The sequence below is a fragment of the Mesoplodon mirus genome, assembly GCF_964341445.2.
Source record: "Mesoplodon mirus genome assembly, chromosome: 17".
Lineage (NCBI taxonomy): Eukaryota > Metazoa > Chordata > Mammalia > Artiodactyla > Ziphiidae > Mesoplodon > Mesoplodon mirus.
Window position 1 is genome coordinate 27,431,982 of NC_138993.1, and position 16,413 is coordinate 27,448,394.

A 16,413-nucleotide genomic window follows, 5' to 3' on the forward strand; every position below is an offset into this window, starting at 1 on the left:
ATGACCATTAGATTCAGCAGTTCTATAGTCCAGTAGCCCTAGTCAAGGGTTTCACTGGAGCAGTGGGAGCAAACATCTTATTGGAGTGGGGGGTTCAAGATAGAATGAAAAGAACAGAAGAATTTCTGTAAAGAAAATAAGAGAAATGAGATCTCAACTGAGGGGGAAGTATGGTCAAAATGTTTATTAGTTTTTTGTTTGTTTTAGTTTTTTGAAATACAGGATGTTTGAAAGTTTACATAAATGGTTCAGGAGAAAGGGATAATTTGATGAATTTGAGAAAGGGTAAACTTGTTGGAATATTATCCTTGAGTAGATCAGAAAAGATTGGCCTAATGTGAACTGCAGAAGTTGTCCTTAGCTAGGAGCCTGGGCAGTTTAATCCATGTAAGTAGGAGAAGGTATAGTGTATGGACACAAACACATGAAGTTAAGTGGAAAATTGTGGAAGTCTTTTTCCTGATTACTTCAACGTTCTTAGTTTAAAAAGATGTCATTTCTGTTATGCAAGATGAATAAATTCTGGAGATTTAATGTACAGTATGATGACTATAGTTAATAATGCTGTATTAATACTGTACTTGAAAGTTGTTAAGATAGTAAATCTTAAATGTTATCAACACACACACACACACACACATGATACCTACTTGAGTTGATGGATATGTTAATTAATTTTATTGTATTAATCATTTTGCAATGTATATGTATATCAAACATCACATTGTGCACTGTAAATATATGTAATATTTATTTTTTCAATTATACTTCAATAAAGCTGAAAAAAAATATACACGACATTCTCAGCAAAGAACGTTAATGAAAAAGAAGTAGTATGGTGTGATGGTATGAATGGTCACATAGGAGAGGAAGTAGCACATACATATATGATAAACACTTATGAATATACACGTGCATTAAATGTATATTTGTATGCACATATATTCATAAACATATGTAGATAATAAAGAAAATAAATATTTAATTATATATGCATGCATATACATGCATGTATGTATACACATGTGAGTACATACACACAAATACATATTCTTGTGACAATGGGTGTCTATAAATCTAAGTTACCCACTTGATCCTAGAAGATCTTCACTGTTCTGAAATGATATGTTTGTTTGTTTGGGGGAGGTCATGCAATTGTTGAGTAGAAGGACATTCATAGATAAAGGTGAGATATAAGAACAGGAGATAACACAACCTTAGTTCAACATGAGGCTTAAAAATGTAAACACTGTTTTTAAATTTAAATCCAGAAGGCAAAAGTAATATTTTTATGTTAACTTTTCTTAAATGTATATTTTCTTGAATGAAGTAGAAATTAACAGGTAGAAACTAAAGGCTGAGATTCTCAGTAGTCCAGAATATTTGTAAAAATATTTAAAAATAAAAGTGTCACCACCTGGCTACTTATTCATAGTGATCAGAATATACGCTAGCAGGACTTAATAGTAGCCTAGTAATAGGTTTTCTTTAGAGCCAGCAAGAAAAATTGAGCCAGTCTTGAAAAAAAAAGTGTTCTCAAAGAATATAGAAAGTAATGGTTACTTTAAAAGAGGGAAAAGGCAGATTTGGCAACAAAATAAAGAGAGAGTGTGTGTAGCCACCTTAGGGATGAGAAGTAGCCCTTGGGCTTACTAGTATATAAATCACAAGATTAGGAAATGCAAAGACAAATAGCTCCCTGAAGGCTATAAAGGTTATAGTGAGTCGAAGGCTGTAGCCAAGCTAAGAACTATTCATGAACTGATCAGCAATACTCTTGCAAAAGATACACTATAGACAGAGAGGTAGAGAAGTTGTTAATGCTCTTTTTTTGACAGCACAGCATCTGATGAGCCAGTGAGAACAAAAACAAGATAAAGGTCAATAAAATTTCAGTACAATCCACCAATCACACAAATGTCAGATTTGGAAGACCAATGTTCTAACTTTAAATTAACTGCCAGGGAAAAACTGTTAAATCAAAGCACTTGAGGGTGATCTGTAAGCTGGCATAAATGAAGTACATGGATCTTATATTATTACAATAATCAATATATTTTGAGGGTGTGTTATGTACATTATAAGCCATAAAAATAATCTTAAAACGCTGAAAGATTTTATTTAAAAAGTTAATCAAATAAAAGTGTTAGAAATCCTACTGAAGACCACATATTAGAACAAATTAACATTTATATGCATGCTGATATATTTTAATTTGATAATACCCACTTCACTGACTATCAAATGAAGTGAGGTTCAACGAAGGAGGTGAGTTTTATAAGGAGTTTTGAAGGATTATGACTAGAAATGTATTTGAGGATAGTTAGATGTATGGACCTCAGTTTTGCAGTACTCTATTAACACGACTGTTAGCTAAAAATGAGATAGTCCACAAAAACAAAATATTGTCTCCACTTGCAAATAGTCATAAAAAAATAGCCCAAACAAACTGCCAGGCTTTTATTCTGAGAAAATACTAAAAACAGTTTTATTTTGTTCCCCCCAAAAATCACTCTTATACATGTTTGTTTCAGAGGAGTCTCTTTGATAAGTGATTCTTATATACTGTCACTCTGTTGAAAAAATGAAAGACTATATTAACTTTATGTTCTTCGATTGCATTGTTCATTGGTTCTACTATGGTTTGAACTTCTTTGAAATGTGGAATATAGTACAGCATTCACTAAACACCTTTCTCAATAATGTTTATTGATGCTCTTTGCTTTGTGTTAATAACATCTGAATTGTCAGCTTTACTCTTCATACTGAAGCCAACCTCAACACCAGCTTTGGCTAGAGTGAGTGGGCCTTACAACCTCAGTCTGTTACACTCAGCACCTCTGTGTGCTTCTTCCCAATTGTAGAGGGATTTCTTGAATTCTAACTTGTACCATGTAGCTCAATCATGCTGGGTCCTTACACCCAGCTTTGCCTTTTCGATCTCTCTCACTCAAAGGCATGAGATTTTCCAAAGAACTTTAGAAACTGGTTGGGTGTCACTTCTACCTAAATAGACTTACTAAAACTTTCCAGTAGGTGACTGCTTTTATTATGTTTAAGGTATAACAAATTATATCTTTGGACACCATGATCTCGAAGGAAGACCGTTCCTAAAGAGGCCAGTCAATTGCACAACCAGGTTGGTTTATCTCAGATTCATCCTTAATCATTCTCAGATTATTATTATTATTATTTTTAATATGGAACACTTCAAGAATCCCTGCACAGGATTCAGGCTAATCTTCTTTGTATGATTCTAATTTTAGTATATGTGCTGCTAAAGCAAGCATCATTCTCAGATTATTCTCTCAGATTATTCTATTTCCATATTATTTTACCTCATAAGTAAGGACACATAGGACATAATAATACATCTCCAGGATTCAGAAACACTTAGACCATGTTTCTTTGTTGAGTCTTTGTCTTTTAGTACTAATTTATCTATTTACAAATACATGTCTCTACCATGGGTTTCTTTAAGGTAGAAATACTTTTTTTTCCCTTGTATTGACATTACATAACAATGTGGTAAGTATTTAATAAGCCACTGAAAAGTTACATGTCTGAAGGTCACAGTAATAATAATAATAATAATAATAATATGGAAGTAATAAAGTTCAATAATTGTTATAAAAGTATGGATATCGTAGCTACTTATATCTTAAATAATTACTAGTTTTTGATGAAAGATATATATCAGAGTTGTATTTTTTAATTGAATAATTGTCTTTTTTATTGAGTCATTAATGCATGTTTGTTTAGTTTTCATAATTAAGATAAAACAACTATCAGAATTTTGCTTCTACAGATTTGGTCACTCCTTATGTATATTACATACATTTGTATATATTCTGTATTTTCTAGTTTGTAATCAGTTTTTTAACATAAACATAAAATCCGTGTTTATATTGCACAGTATATCCACAATCTGTAAGTTTTGCTTTCAATACGTCTTTTATATTTTATTTAACCACTTCTGTAATTAACTAATCCCATATTAGTGTATGCTTTAGGTTTCTTATCTTTTCATTTTTCTGGATAAATGTCATATAACACAACTTTGGCAACAGCCTAATTCTCTTACAATAAATAGCTGTAAATATGTTGTTGAGTAAATGATATGCATTTAAAATGTTAATATACATTGCTAAACATATAAATATACTATTAATTTTAAAATCCCTAACAGTAGTTTGTATCTCTTGCTTTCTCTCTCTCTCATTTAAATGACTATTAGACATTTAAGTTGGTCAATTCTTCAGATTGTTGCACACTACTATCAGCTATTAATTATCACTACTCTTATTTTAATTTTTTTTATTTCCTTCTCATCCATATTCCCCAATCATATTCCTATTCCCCTCCCTCACGCAAACACCCTTTGAATGTGTTTGATATATACCTTTAGATACATACATTATTCAAAAATATAACATGTTCCTTTGTCTCTGTATGTATTTTTGATTTACAGAAATGATGTCCTGCTTGAGAGGTCATTATTTTTCCTACCTATTACTCTCAGCAGTATATTCTATAATATCTATTGGTACTTCTGAGAGTACATTGAGTTCGTGTTCTTAACACTGTATATTTCACATTTGCTTTAGTTCTCTAGTGATGAAAACTTAGGTTGTCTCCAACTCCCTCTACCAGAAAAAAATGATGCAATAAATACATATTTTTTTCAGACTGATACTAGTGATAGGGGTGTTAGAGGTTTTAGGTATACCTAATTTTAATAATTACTTTCAAAATTCTCTCTATGATGGCTAATCATCTAAGTTATGCTCTTTACTGCACACTATGCATTTTTCTCCATATGTTTATCGAAACATGATGTTATCTGACTTTCTATCTTTTGCCAATCTGGTGTTCATAAGTTCTTAACTTATTCCTTTTCTATTTACACTACTTTAATCCTTAGTGAGAATGAGCACCTCCTTATAATCATGTTAGTAATTTGAATTTTGGTATCTCCTGGATCTTATGGCCCACATGGCAGGGCACCTGGCTTGACATCCTGGACCTGCTGTACAGTCTTTTCTTGTTCTGGGCCCCAATCAAAACTAGCATCCCTCAGGTCACTGGGTAAATGGCCCACTGTAACACACCCAAGTGGGGGATATGTTGCCTCCAAAATCCAAAGATGCCCACTAGGCATGGAGCCTCTTATTTTGGTTATAGAAGGGGACAGATGTGACAACTTATCTTTCACTTTAGAAGAGGTGTCTTGAAATGTCCTCCACCACAGGACCCCTGGACATTTTACTGAAGTGGAAGTCTATTGAGTTTTTGTGGAATTGATTTATCAGTTTTTGACATTCAAATATCTTAGCATTAAGTCTAGAGTAGTTGCTACTTCTTGCTCAGTAGACCTAATCAGCACAATCTCACCAATATGATAAACTAATGTCATGTCTTGGGAAATGGAAATGTGATCAAGGTCCCTATAGACTAAATTATAACTTTAAGTCTGGAGATAGTCCTTGAGGTACAACAGTGAGAGCAAACTGCTTCTTGTAATTTTTTACTACTGGGTATGAAGAACGAAGCACTGGCTGCATACCAGGTACAAGGGGATGTGTTAATTTGCTAAAGTGATGAAATCACATCTGGAAGAACAGCTGCAATTGGAGCCACCATTTGGTTAATTTTACAAAAATCCACTGTCAGTCTTCAAAATCCATCTGTTTTCTTCACAGGGTAAATAAGGCAAGTTGAATAGGGATGCAGTGGGAATCAATACCTCTGCACCTCTCAAGTCCCTGATAGTGGCAGTAATCACAGAAATACTTTCATAAATGTGATATCGCTTTTGGTTGACTATTTATCCTAATTAGAGGCAGTCCTAGTGGTTTCCATTTGGCCTTTCCTAACTCACTCCAGAGGTAAAGGAACCAGTGTGTGGATTCTTCCAATTAAACAATCTAGAACTGGATAAATAACCATAGGGTGGACTCAGGGACCCACTAGACCCAACGTAAGGTGGACCTGAGCTAAAACACCATTGATCACCTGACCTTCATAAACCCCTACTCTGAGTAATAGACCACAATGACTTATAGATCTCCTGGAATGAGTGTCATTTCAGAGCCAATATTCAGTAATCCTCAACAAATCTGAACATTTCCTTTTCCCCAATCCTTAGTAAATATGGCAAAAGTGCATATGTCCCTTTCAAGAAGCCTGGGAGAAAGATTGACAGTATGAATTTTGGTGATGTAGCTGGATTCTTTCTCAAGAGGAGTTAGCCTTTTCATTCAAGGAATTCTGGGTCTATAAATGGGTTCACATCTGGGAATTGATCAAGCGGACATAGTTCTCTGTATTGGTGATTAAAGTTAGACTTTTGTCTAACTCAACCTAAATCTCTGATTACATTTCATAACGTCAAAATTTCATAGACTCCCTATCTCTTTCTCAAGTATTCTGGTTACTGCTTTGACTCAACTGTCCATTATGGCAACAGACACACCTTGTCTCTGGTGACTGAGTTCTTCCCGTTCTTTCCTGCCACTCTGGAATCCAGTTACCCCCATTGTATGTAAGGATCTCTGTGCACTAGCAGCACTTTCCACTGTAATTTCTGGCCTACTTAGAAGAGATACCAAAGATCTCTTCAGAGACGCTGAGGCTCATCTCAGAAATTATTTTTCAAAGTAATATGAAAGGTGTGTTTTCTGAACCCTCTTGAAGTGGGTGAGCAACTCTTCCTTGATTAATGTACTTTAACATTCCAATATTCCTAAGCCTTTCAACACCTTCCTCTACAGTATATCAGAGAAGTTCTTGCATTTTAGCTTCATGTAGCATAAGCTATTTTTTGATCCATGTTTCAGGAAACCAATGAAACACACTATTAGATCTCTTTCTAACCCATCAAGCTGAAAAACTGAATCCAGAACCTTTGCTTACTTGGCCCATATTAATAAATCCAGAGTGAACTAACTAAATATTCCTTTCACCATTTTCCTTCACTCTTTTTATTCTTTCCTAAACATATTCTCCTGATTTCTGTCTATATCCATTGGCATGCAGTATACCTCCTTGTAGGACACATGTTTTACTTCACCCTTTATGACCTGCTAGGTCTTGAGTGTAGTTATAGGTCTAGAAGCTAAGAGAGATGGTGTGGATGGGTCCTGAGAAGAATCAGCAATGTCTTCAAAGGCAACCATTTCAAAATAGGCCCTTAGTTTCTTCAGGCAAATCACGGTTAACCTCCTCAGTCTGTAGTGAAAGACTGTTTTTATTATCAAAGAAGACTCAACAGAATTTAGGAGTTTAATGTTCACAGCTTCACCAGGATCTTGCCGTTCCAATTTTCAAGATCCCATTCCTTCCTAATGAATGTCCTCTCTTTAACAGATGATACCCTATTGAGATTGTCGAGAATTCAGTTTGTGTTATGATCTACCATTCACAGGATGTGACACTATAATTATTTTTTAGAATATCAGTCCTATAGCCACAGGAAATAGGGTTTGTTTCAGGGCAGAATAGAAGCTTTCAGGTAATATACTCAGGGCTTGAGCTAGGAATTTGATGTGCTCATCCCTTCTTTCTCCCAGTTTCTCCACTGCAGTTAGGAACAACCAGCCAATCTCAGTGTACTCCTTATTTTAAGCCAAATGTTCTAAAGTATGAAAAACATAGTTACCTACAGTCCTACATTATATATATATATATATATATATATATATATATATATATATATAATGTATGTATTTTTTAACAGATCCCAATGGTGATATTTTGTGCATCTCTAATGCTGCACCCCACCATGGGCTACCAATGTTCTTTTTATTAGTGGAAATAGAATAATATGTACCACAAATCAGATTAGAGAACCAATTCCAGAAAACCTAGAACCTGCTGAGAAAACACATCCTTTAGAACCACTTGTAACAAATTATCACAGAGTAGTTTAAAATAAGAGAAATGGACTCTCTCCCAGTTCTGGGGACCAGAAATTGAAATCAAGGTGTCAGTAGGGTTGCAGTCTTTCACAGTTTACTGTTGCTTTTGTCTTTCCTTGTCTCATGGCTGCATCTCTCTCTGGTCCATCTTCATATCACTTTCTCCTTTGTGTAACTGTGTATAAAATTTTCCTGTGTCTCTGTTTTACTTGTGATGACATTTAGGGCCTGCTTTCACAATCCAGGATAATCTCTTCCTTTCCAGATTCTTAACCACTATTTTTGCCACATAAGCTAATAGTCACTATTTTACCATATAAGGTAATACTTACGGGTCCAGAAATTAGGACATGACCTATATTTTGGGGGGAGGGGTCACCATGCAGCTCTCTACACTCATTATTTATAAGATCTTGTACCAGTTAATTTCACTCTGTCTTGCTTAAACCATGGCATTGTGGTTTGCCTTTGATAAGAAAAACTATCTATTTTTACTATTTTCTTTCCTGATGTAATGAATAATATCTCATTTTCTATTATATATTAATTAACTATTGATGGTGCAGAAAAATACAGATGGTTTTATAAATTGACCTTTCATACAAGACATTTGCTAAATTTTTTCAGAGTTCTAGAAATGTCTCAATCCAATTAAGGTTTCTATATAGATAATCATAACATCTACAAATAAGAGTACTTTGACTTTTGCCTACCAATTTTTGTAGCTGTTATATCTTATTTTTAAAAATAATTTTGCTGCTTGTAAATTCTAATCTTATGTTTATTAGTAGTGGCAATAATACGAATCTTTATCTTGTCTCAGATCCTATGGGAAATATTTCCAATAATTTTTCATTAAGAATAATGTTTGTTAATCAAACATAAAAGTAGAGAGTACAATGGTACTTTCCAAGGGCTAGGAAGAAGAGAAGATGAGCAGATGTCAATGAAAGGATACAAAGTTTCATTTATACATGGTAAAAATTCTGGAGATCTACTGAACAACAAACATAAGGCCTCTGGTTAAAAATACAATATTGTATACTTAAAAAATTGCTAGGGGCATAGGTATAATGTTAAGTACTCTTACCACAAATGGAAAAAAAAAAACAAGAAATAACATTTGTTATTATTATTATTATATATATATTTTATTTACACACTGGGCCAAGTTAAGAAAGTTTCTCTCTATTCCATATTTTCTTATCTCAAGAATATTAATAATATTGTAGTAATTTTGTCTATACATTTCCTTTTTATTATGTGATTAACACATCTCTTTGTGAGAGGTAAACTTAAAACTACAATAGTTTATTTGCTCTTTCCATCTTCAATTTTTTAGTTTTTTTTAAAATACTCTTGAAGGCTATGTATATAAGGTGCATATATATTTAAAGCTGTTATAACTTTTGAATCTTTTTCATTTATAAGTATTTAAAGTGTTACTACTTATGATAATTTAGCTTAAATTATATATAATTTAATATTAAAATTTCTGTATTAAGTTATTTTGAGGTTTATGTTTGCCTGTTTTATTTGGCTTTAACAATGTAGTTTCAGAATTATGTATCCTTTTTAGTTCAGTGAATTTCTTACAGACAATATATTAATTTTTTTCCCTTATGTAATATCTCTTCTGATTGATGGGGTTTCCTTATGTAATGGACTAAATGATGGTCCTCAAAAAGATATGTCTACATCCAAATCCCCAGGACCTGTGAATATTACTGTACTTGGCAAAAAAAAAAAAAAAATATATATATATATATATATATGTGTGTATATATATATATATATATATATATATATATATATATATATATATGGTTAAGTTAGGGCTCTTGAAAAGAGAAATATATCTTGAATTATCCAGGTGAACCGCTAGTGTGATCATATATATCTTAAGGGAAAGCCTGAGGAAGGTTTAGGACAGATATACAGAGTAGAAGACATAAGACAAAGAGGAGGCAATGCCGCCATGGAGGTAGAGATTGGAATGATGCAACCACAATTCAAGGAATGCCTGGATGCACCAGAATCGGGGAAAGGAAAGGAACAGAGCCTTTAGAAGGAGCACAGCCCTTCTGACACCTTGATATGACTTCAGGCCTACAGAACTGTTAGAGGATATATTTCTGTTGTTTTAAGCCCAAGTTGTAGTAATTTGTTACAGAAATCCTAGGAAACTAATATACCCCATTTACACTTATTGTAAATACTCTTGCATTAGCATTGATTTCTGCCATTTTATTGGATGATTTCTGATATAAAAAATGTCTTTTGATTCTTAGTGTTCAATTGAATATGTCCATTTTCTTCCATGGGATTCAAATTTTAAAATCATTAAAGTGTGTTGTGTCTGCTTTCTCACATTCTAAATTGGAAAATTAGCACCTGGCTTGTCTTCCTCATAGATTCTTTGTTGTGAGGATTAAATGGTTTACCAGAACTCAAGTCATTTGACTCTACTTTGACATGGTTGCATCTCCTAGTAAGTTTAAAAACTTAGATTGAGACCTTGGATAACACACACTTATGTATTAGATATAGAGATATTGAATATAGAAAGAAAGAAAGGACTTTTATTCTGAGGTTATTTTACATGAAAATTCAGTCATGAAATGTATAACTGAGATAAGTATGAATGCATATATATGTACAATACTTGATTTGGTAAAGTAGGTATAGTAAAGACAGGTAAAGCATCAAACAGTATAAACATAGTAACCTAAGTAAACTGATATGAAATAAATGGAAATGATGAAGTATCCATTACAATTAGTTATGGTATTTCACTGAAGAAAAACATTTGTTACTAACACAACAAAGAGCCATAAACCTCAGTAACGAAAATTGGATGGCAACTTCATAAAATATTATTAAAATTATACTCTACCTACTACCACCAATATTAGAAATGGCTTGGAGTAATTGCAGATCATGATGCAAGTAAATTATTAGGATATCTTTTCTAAATAAAATCATTATATGACATTTGAATGAAGAATGAAGAAATAAATAAAGCCTACATGCTTTAATGGTTGGGAAGTGTTGGAAAATTATTTTATTCTTGTTAGTTTTATTTCTTCTTAATTATATAGAAGAACATAATTAAATAATAAAAACTATGAAAAGTACATTTTATGTCACTATAAAATTTATGTGTTTCTTGGAATTTGAAATAATTAAACATATGTACAGTACATGTTTTATCTCTAAGTAGATGAAAGCTTCATGAAAATATAAGAGCTAAATAAATTGAAAACTGTTAAGTTTAAATTAAAAATGTTTAATATATCATAAAGGGATGGGAACATATGCTCACATTTATACTAGTCTGTGGAGTTAAGATGATTAGTAAGATCTTAAAATGGCATACACTTAAACACAACTTGTTAAGAATTCATTGATTTTTTTGTGTATGTGTAGAAGTCTCAAATTCATATATAAACATAAGTAAAACTAGCCAGAAACAATATTACTGGGAATCCATTTGCAGAAAGTACTATCATTAATATATATCTATAAATTTATATAAATGTATAATTATATATATATATATATATATATATATATGCTATATGTTCTTGGCAGATTTCAGTCTAAGCAATATGTAGCTCAATAGCCATGTATGCATTATTAATATTCACTATTTTTTGAAAGTTGTTAACATTTACATCTTAATTAAAATTGACCATGCACTGTTACATTTTTTACTTGTTAATATATTTAATATTTACAACAACCCTGTAAGGAATGCATTATCATCATCCACATTTTACAAATGAGGAAACAGTGGCAGAAAGCAGTTAAATAATGGCCAAATTCACACAACTAGAAACTGTTCTAGCCCAAATACAAACCTTGATAATTTGGTTCTAGAACTGATACTCTTCATCATTTTGTGACATTGACTCTGCAGTTATAACAATTAGAGTCAGTTCTCCAGGAAAATTGTGATAGAAACTGTCAACAAAATATTAACAAGTTGATCTAAGAAAGAAATGGAAAATTTTATTCAAGACAAATTTGAGGATTATAACAAGGGCAGAGCATCTCAGAAAGTTCTGAGAATGAGAACTGTCTCATCCATTAGAAGTCAAGGCAGAGTTATATAAGTTTTTTGAGACAGAGGGCTATACGTCAAATGATGTATTATTGACAGTTTACATAATCCAGATCTAAGCATCATTGCAGTGGGTTATGTGAACACTTACAAGATCAAGAAGGGTATTATCTTTTAAGGAGTTATCTTGTTGATGCTAGGAAAATGTTGCTCTTTATGGTTGAGCAGATAGATACTCCTGATGATGTGGGAGGCCTGGTTGATACATAATGCAGATACACAATGCATAATATGGGGGGAAGAGGAGGGCAAAGGGCAGAGAAGAATTTTTATGTTTAGATTTTTCTTGTCTTTCCATAAAATATTAATTTTATTTCACAAGACAAAATTTGTCCTCTACACACTCTGTGTTTTTATCATAACTCTCTGTTCCCATAACTCTAAGTAGCACTGAGGTTGCTACCCTTTCTAATTATTCTCAGGATGACAAATAATAAGACGATATATCACATATTGCTACCTTTATATTTTAACAATCATACTAGAGATGTACCCACAGATACAAAGAAATTGATCTGAAATTGTTAAATTTTGAAATAACAGCAAGGCCCTGGTGATGATGAAGGTGGGGCTTTGGTAGGTGCATAGTTGTCAGCAGGAGATCGTATTTAGTTCTCCTTAAACTGCACCAGAGATATTTAAATTTTTCATCTACTTATATTATTTAGCTAGCACGAAAAGTATGATATTCTTGCATACTTGTATTAATCACTGTTCTCCAGAGAAATAAATCCAATAGTCTGGTCCAAGGACAGGGGGAGATGGAGGTCACAGCTCAGCAGGCAGGCAGGCAAGGGTAAATCCTCCCTTCCTCTGTTTTTTTGTTCTATTCAGGCCCTCAGTGCTTTGGATGATGTTACCCACGTTGGGGAGGGCAATCTACTTTACTGAGTCCACCAAATTAAATGGTAATCCAATCTAGAAATACCTAGATATAACATTTAATCTGGGTACCCTGTTACCCAGTCACATTGACACATAAATTTAACTATCACAACATTTCATAGGTCATTTAAATGTATAATTGAATTAGACTTCCCAGCATTCAGAGAAAAAAAAATAAATTACATTTAACCATTATCTAAAATGACACCACCCTTGAAGTGGAACTGTACTAGGATATTACTTGAAGTGGCCAAATACCATTTTGCAATTGTCCATAAAATGGTATTTCTTAAGATTTCTGTCCAAATTCATCATTGGGATGTGCCACCCTCACCCTTGAGATATGTTGTGCTCTAAGGAAGACAGAGTAGCCATCACACTGAAAGACTTTTCAAATGAGGCTCATGTACCCTGAAAGAAAATAGCTGCTGTGTGGACAACCAAAGGCTTGTGACCTTTGCTACTGGACAAAAAAGTCTGTTGACACTTGGGCTCATTATTTCACACAGAGAGCCAGTTGGATTAAAGTTTCCTAGAATAGAAATATCGGTTTCCAACAGATTTCCTTTCTGTTGCAAGGATGTGCTATTTCTCTTTCTCTGAGAGCCATTTTTGAAATTTTGCATAATAAATTTCAGAGCCACAATGTACTTTGTGGAATAGGAACGGAAAATCCAGTTTCCACACCTATCACATTTTTATCACATCAAATCAAATTTTTCCATAACTTCCAAATCAGGCCTTAATGAGGAAAATCAGCACTCCCATAAAAATGATTTGCTTTCACTTATTCTAAAATCAAAAATCTGTATAAAAATACTCTCAGGCTTCCCTGGTGGCGCAGTGGTTGAGATTCCGACTGCCAATGTAGGGGACACGTGTTCGTGCCCCAGTCCGTGAAGATCCCACATGCTGCAGAGCAGCTAGGCCCATGAGCCATGGCCACTAGCTTGCACGTCTGGAGCCTGGGTTCCACAACGGGAGAGGCCACAACAGTGAGAGGCGCGTGTACCACAAAACAAACAAAGAAACAAAAAAAAACTGTCCCTTTTTTTCAAGTGTGTATGTATATATGTATGTGTTACATGTACACTTTATCTTATCTTCTATTAACTCTCATTATTTTTAAGAGGTATGTTTGAATCTCTTCTCCAGAATATTTTATGCCTTCTTATTTATTTACAAACTACATACTTGAATTGCTGCCCAAATGAATATTATAAATTCATTCATGTATGAATACTAGGGCTTCTTTTCACTGTAGATCTCAAAACACATTCTGAACTATTTAAAGGAATACATTTTATCCTGGATTATACAAAAGAGAACCTGTAAGTCACATTTAAGAACTGATGATAAAGAATCACACAGCTTGATAGTAGAGATCCCTCTAATTTTCTTTGGCATGCACAGTGAAAAAAAATTGGTAAAAGTCATATATCAAAAAAAAAAAAAAAGAAGTTCTAGTGTGTGGTGGAGTTTCCAAAATAGCAGCAGCTTGAACAGAGATATCCAACTCTTTTGTTCCAAGATTGATGTTGAAATACCAAAAGAAAATTTCCCTGCAAACAGAAAAATCTCATTACAGCCACAGAAATAGAAGAAAAGTTTCACCTCTCAGCCCAAAATTTGTAGGTTAGAAATGGAAACAGCAGATTTAAAGAAAAACAAACCAAACCAAAAAACACCCAGAAAGAACCCATGTCTCCTCTCACAAGTGCGAGGGAGGAGTCATGGAAAATGAGGCAAGAAAACAGACTGTTGGACAACTCTGCTATCACCACTTTTCTTAGTAGAATTCTACACACACTGTTGACTTATAAGAAAGCCCAGGGAAATAGAACTCTTGTAATCTCAGTATTCAGAAACAGCTATTTTGGAGGCCTAAATTTTGTGTGATGACTATATTTTTCAGGAAGCTGACAGAGTTTGTTCAGAGCTATTCTTTTATGTAGTGGATCTGGCTGTATTAGCTAAATCAGGAAGGAGCCTGGATGTAGCCAGAAGTGAAGAATCTCGGGCAAAGGATGGCAGAATATCTATTTCGTGGTTCTGTCACTTTTCCAAGCAGAAATAAAAATTTTTGTACTGTCTGGAAAGCTCATGACCCTTAGCCATTCCACTCAACGTTCAATTTACAACAAATAAACCATTCAGATTAAAGCCTGTGTCTACATTTCTAAGAATAACCAGGTAGAAAAGGGGAAGACAAGAGGAAAATACAGTCACCATGTTTATGAGTAAGAATCAGTTCTGGAAATTGTGTTCTTTGTTTGAATATGGTTAAGTAAGAAACATAAGTAAAGGGAAAGTGGAACCAGTGAATTCATGATAGTATAGTGTCAAGGAAGCTAAGGAAAGAGAATGTTTCAAGAAGAAAACTTCTCTTAGAAAAAAGTTGTCAACTGATTCAGATGCTGGGAAGAATATGAGAACTGAAAACAGTTTCTGCATTTAAGATATTCAGATCCTTGATGAATTTATTTATTCATGGAGTGATGGGAGCAGAAGTTAGGTTAGAGAAAGCTGAATAGTTACTGGGTGGTGTGTGGTAGGTTCAGTAACCCCTCCCACCAAAGATGTCTAGAGATAAGAGATTCCTACCAGGTGGAAATTTACTATCTTAGTAAAGGGGAATATCTCACAATGTATATGTAAGTTGAATCATCACATTGTACAATTTAAATATCTTACAATTTTATGTGTCAATTACACTTCAAAAAGCTGAAAAAAAGAAGAATATCCATTGGCTAAGCAGACATATGTATGTGTATAAATGCCTGAGTGTGTAAATGCATGTTTATATATATGAAAATATATACCTATATAAAAATTACATATTTTTAAGTGGAACAATTATTTCCTTAAATGTGCTTTAGTAAAAAAAAAATTTCACCTCCACTTTAGAATAACAACCAAATAAGAATATAAGTAATTTGTTCAGTCACATAGTCATAAAAATGAAAATACAGCTACCAAATCCCTCTTCTACTTACTTCTCATAGCATGTCTCTCAATTAGCGGAAAATCCACCATATGCTTATATCATTCATTTGAGCTTAATTCCTATTGTGTCAACTTTATACAAATAAATTTAATTTTAAATTTACAGACCATATGTTGGGTTAAACTTGAAATCTCCTAGGAGGCCTACAATAAGATAAATATTCAAATCAGTGATATAAATTTTCACACCATAACCCCTGCTTCTCCTCATTGCATATCCAACCATTTTTATCCCAGCTGCAGTGCATAAAACAGACATTATATCATCCTAGGTCTGCCAATCATATTTCTCTAATTAATACACAAAACCTAATGTGAATTGTACCACTGCTAGAAGCGTTACTCCACCAAAAGTTTCTCAAAGTACTTGATTAAGATTCTGTGGTACAGACCACAATTTAAAATGAAATGCTAAAATAAAGTCACATCCTGAAGAGGTTGAGCTTTCACCATCATTTGAGTTATCATCATTCTTTG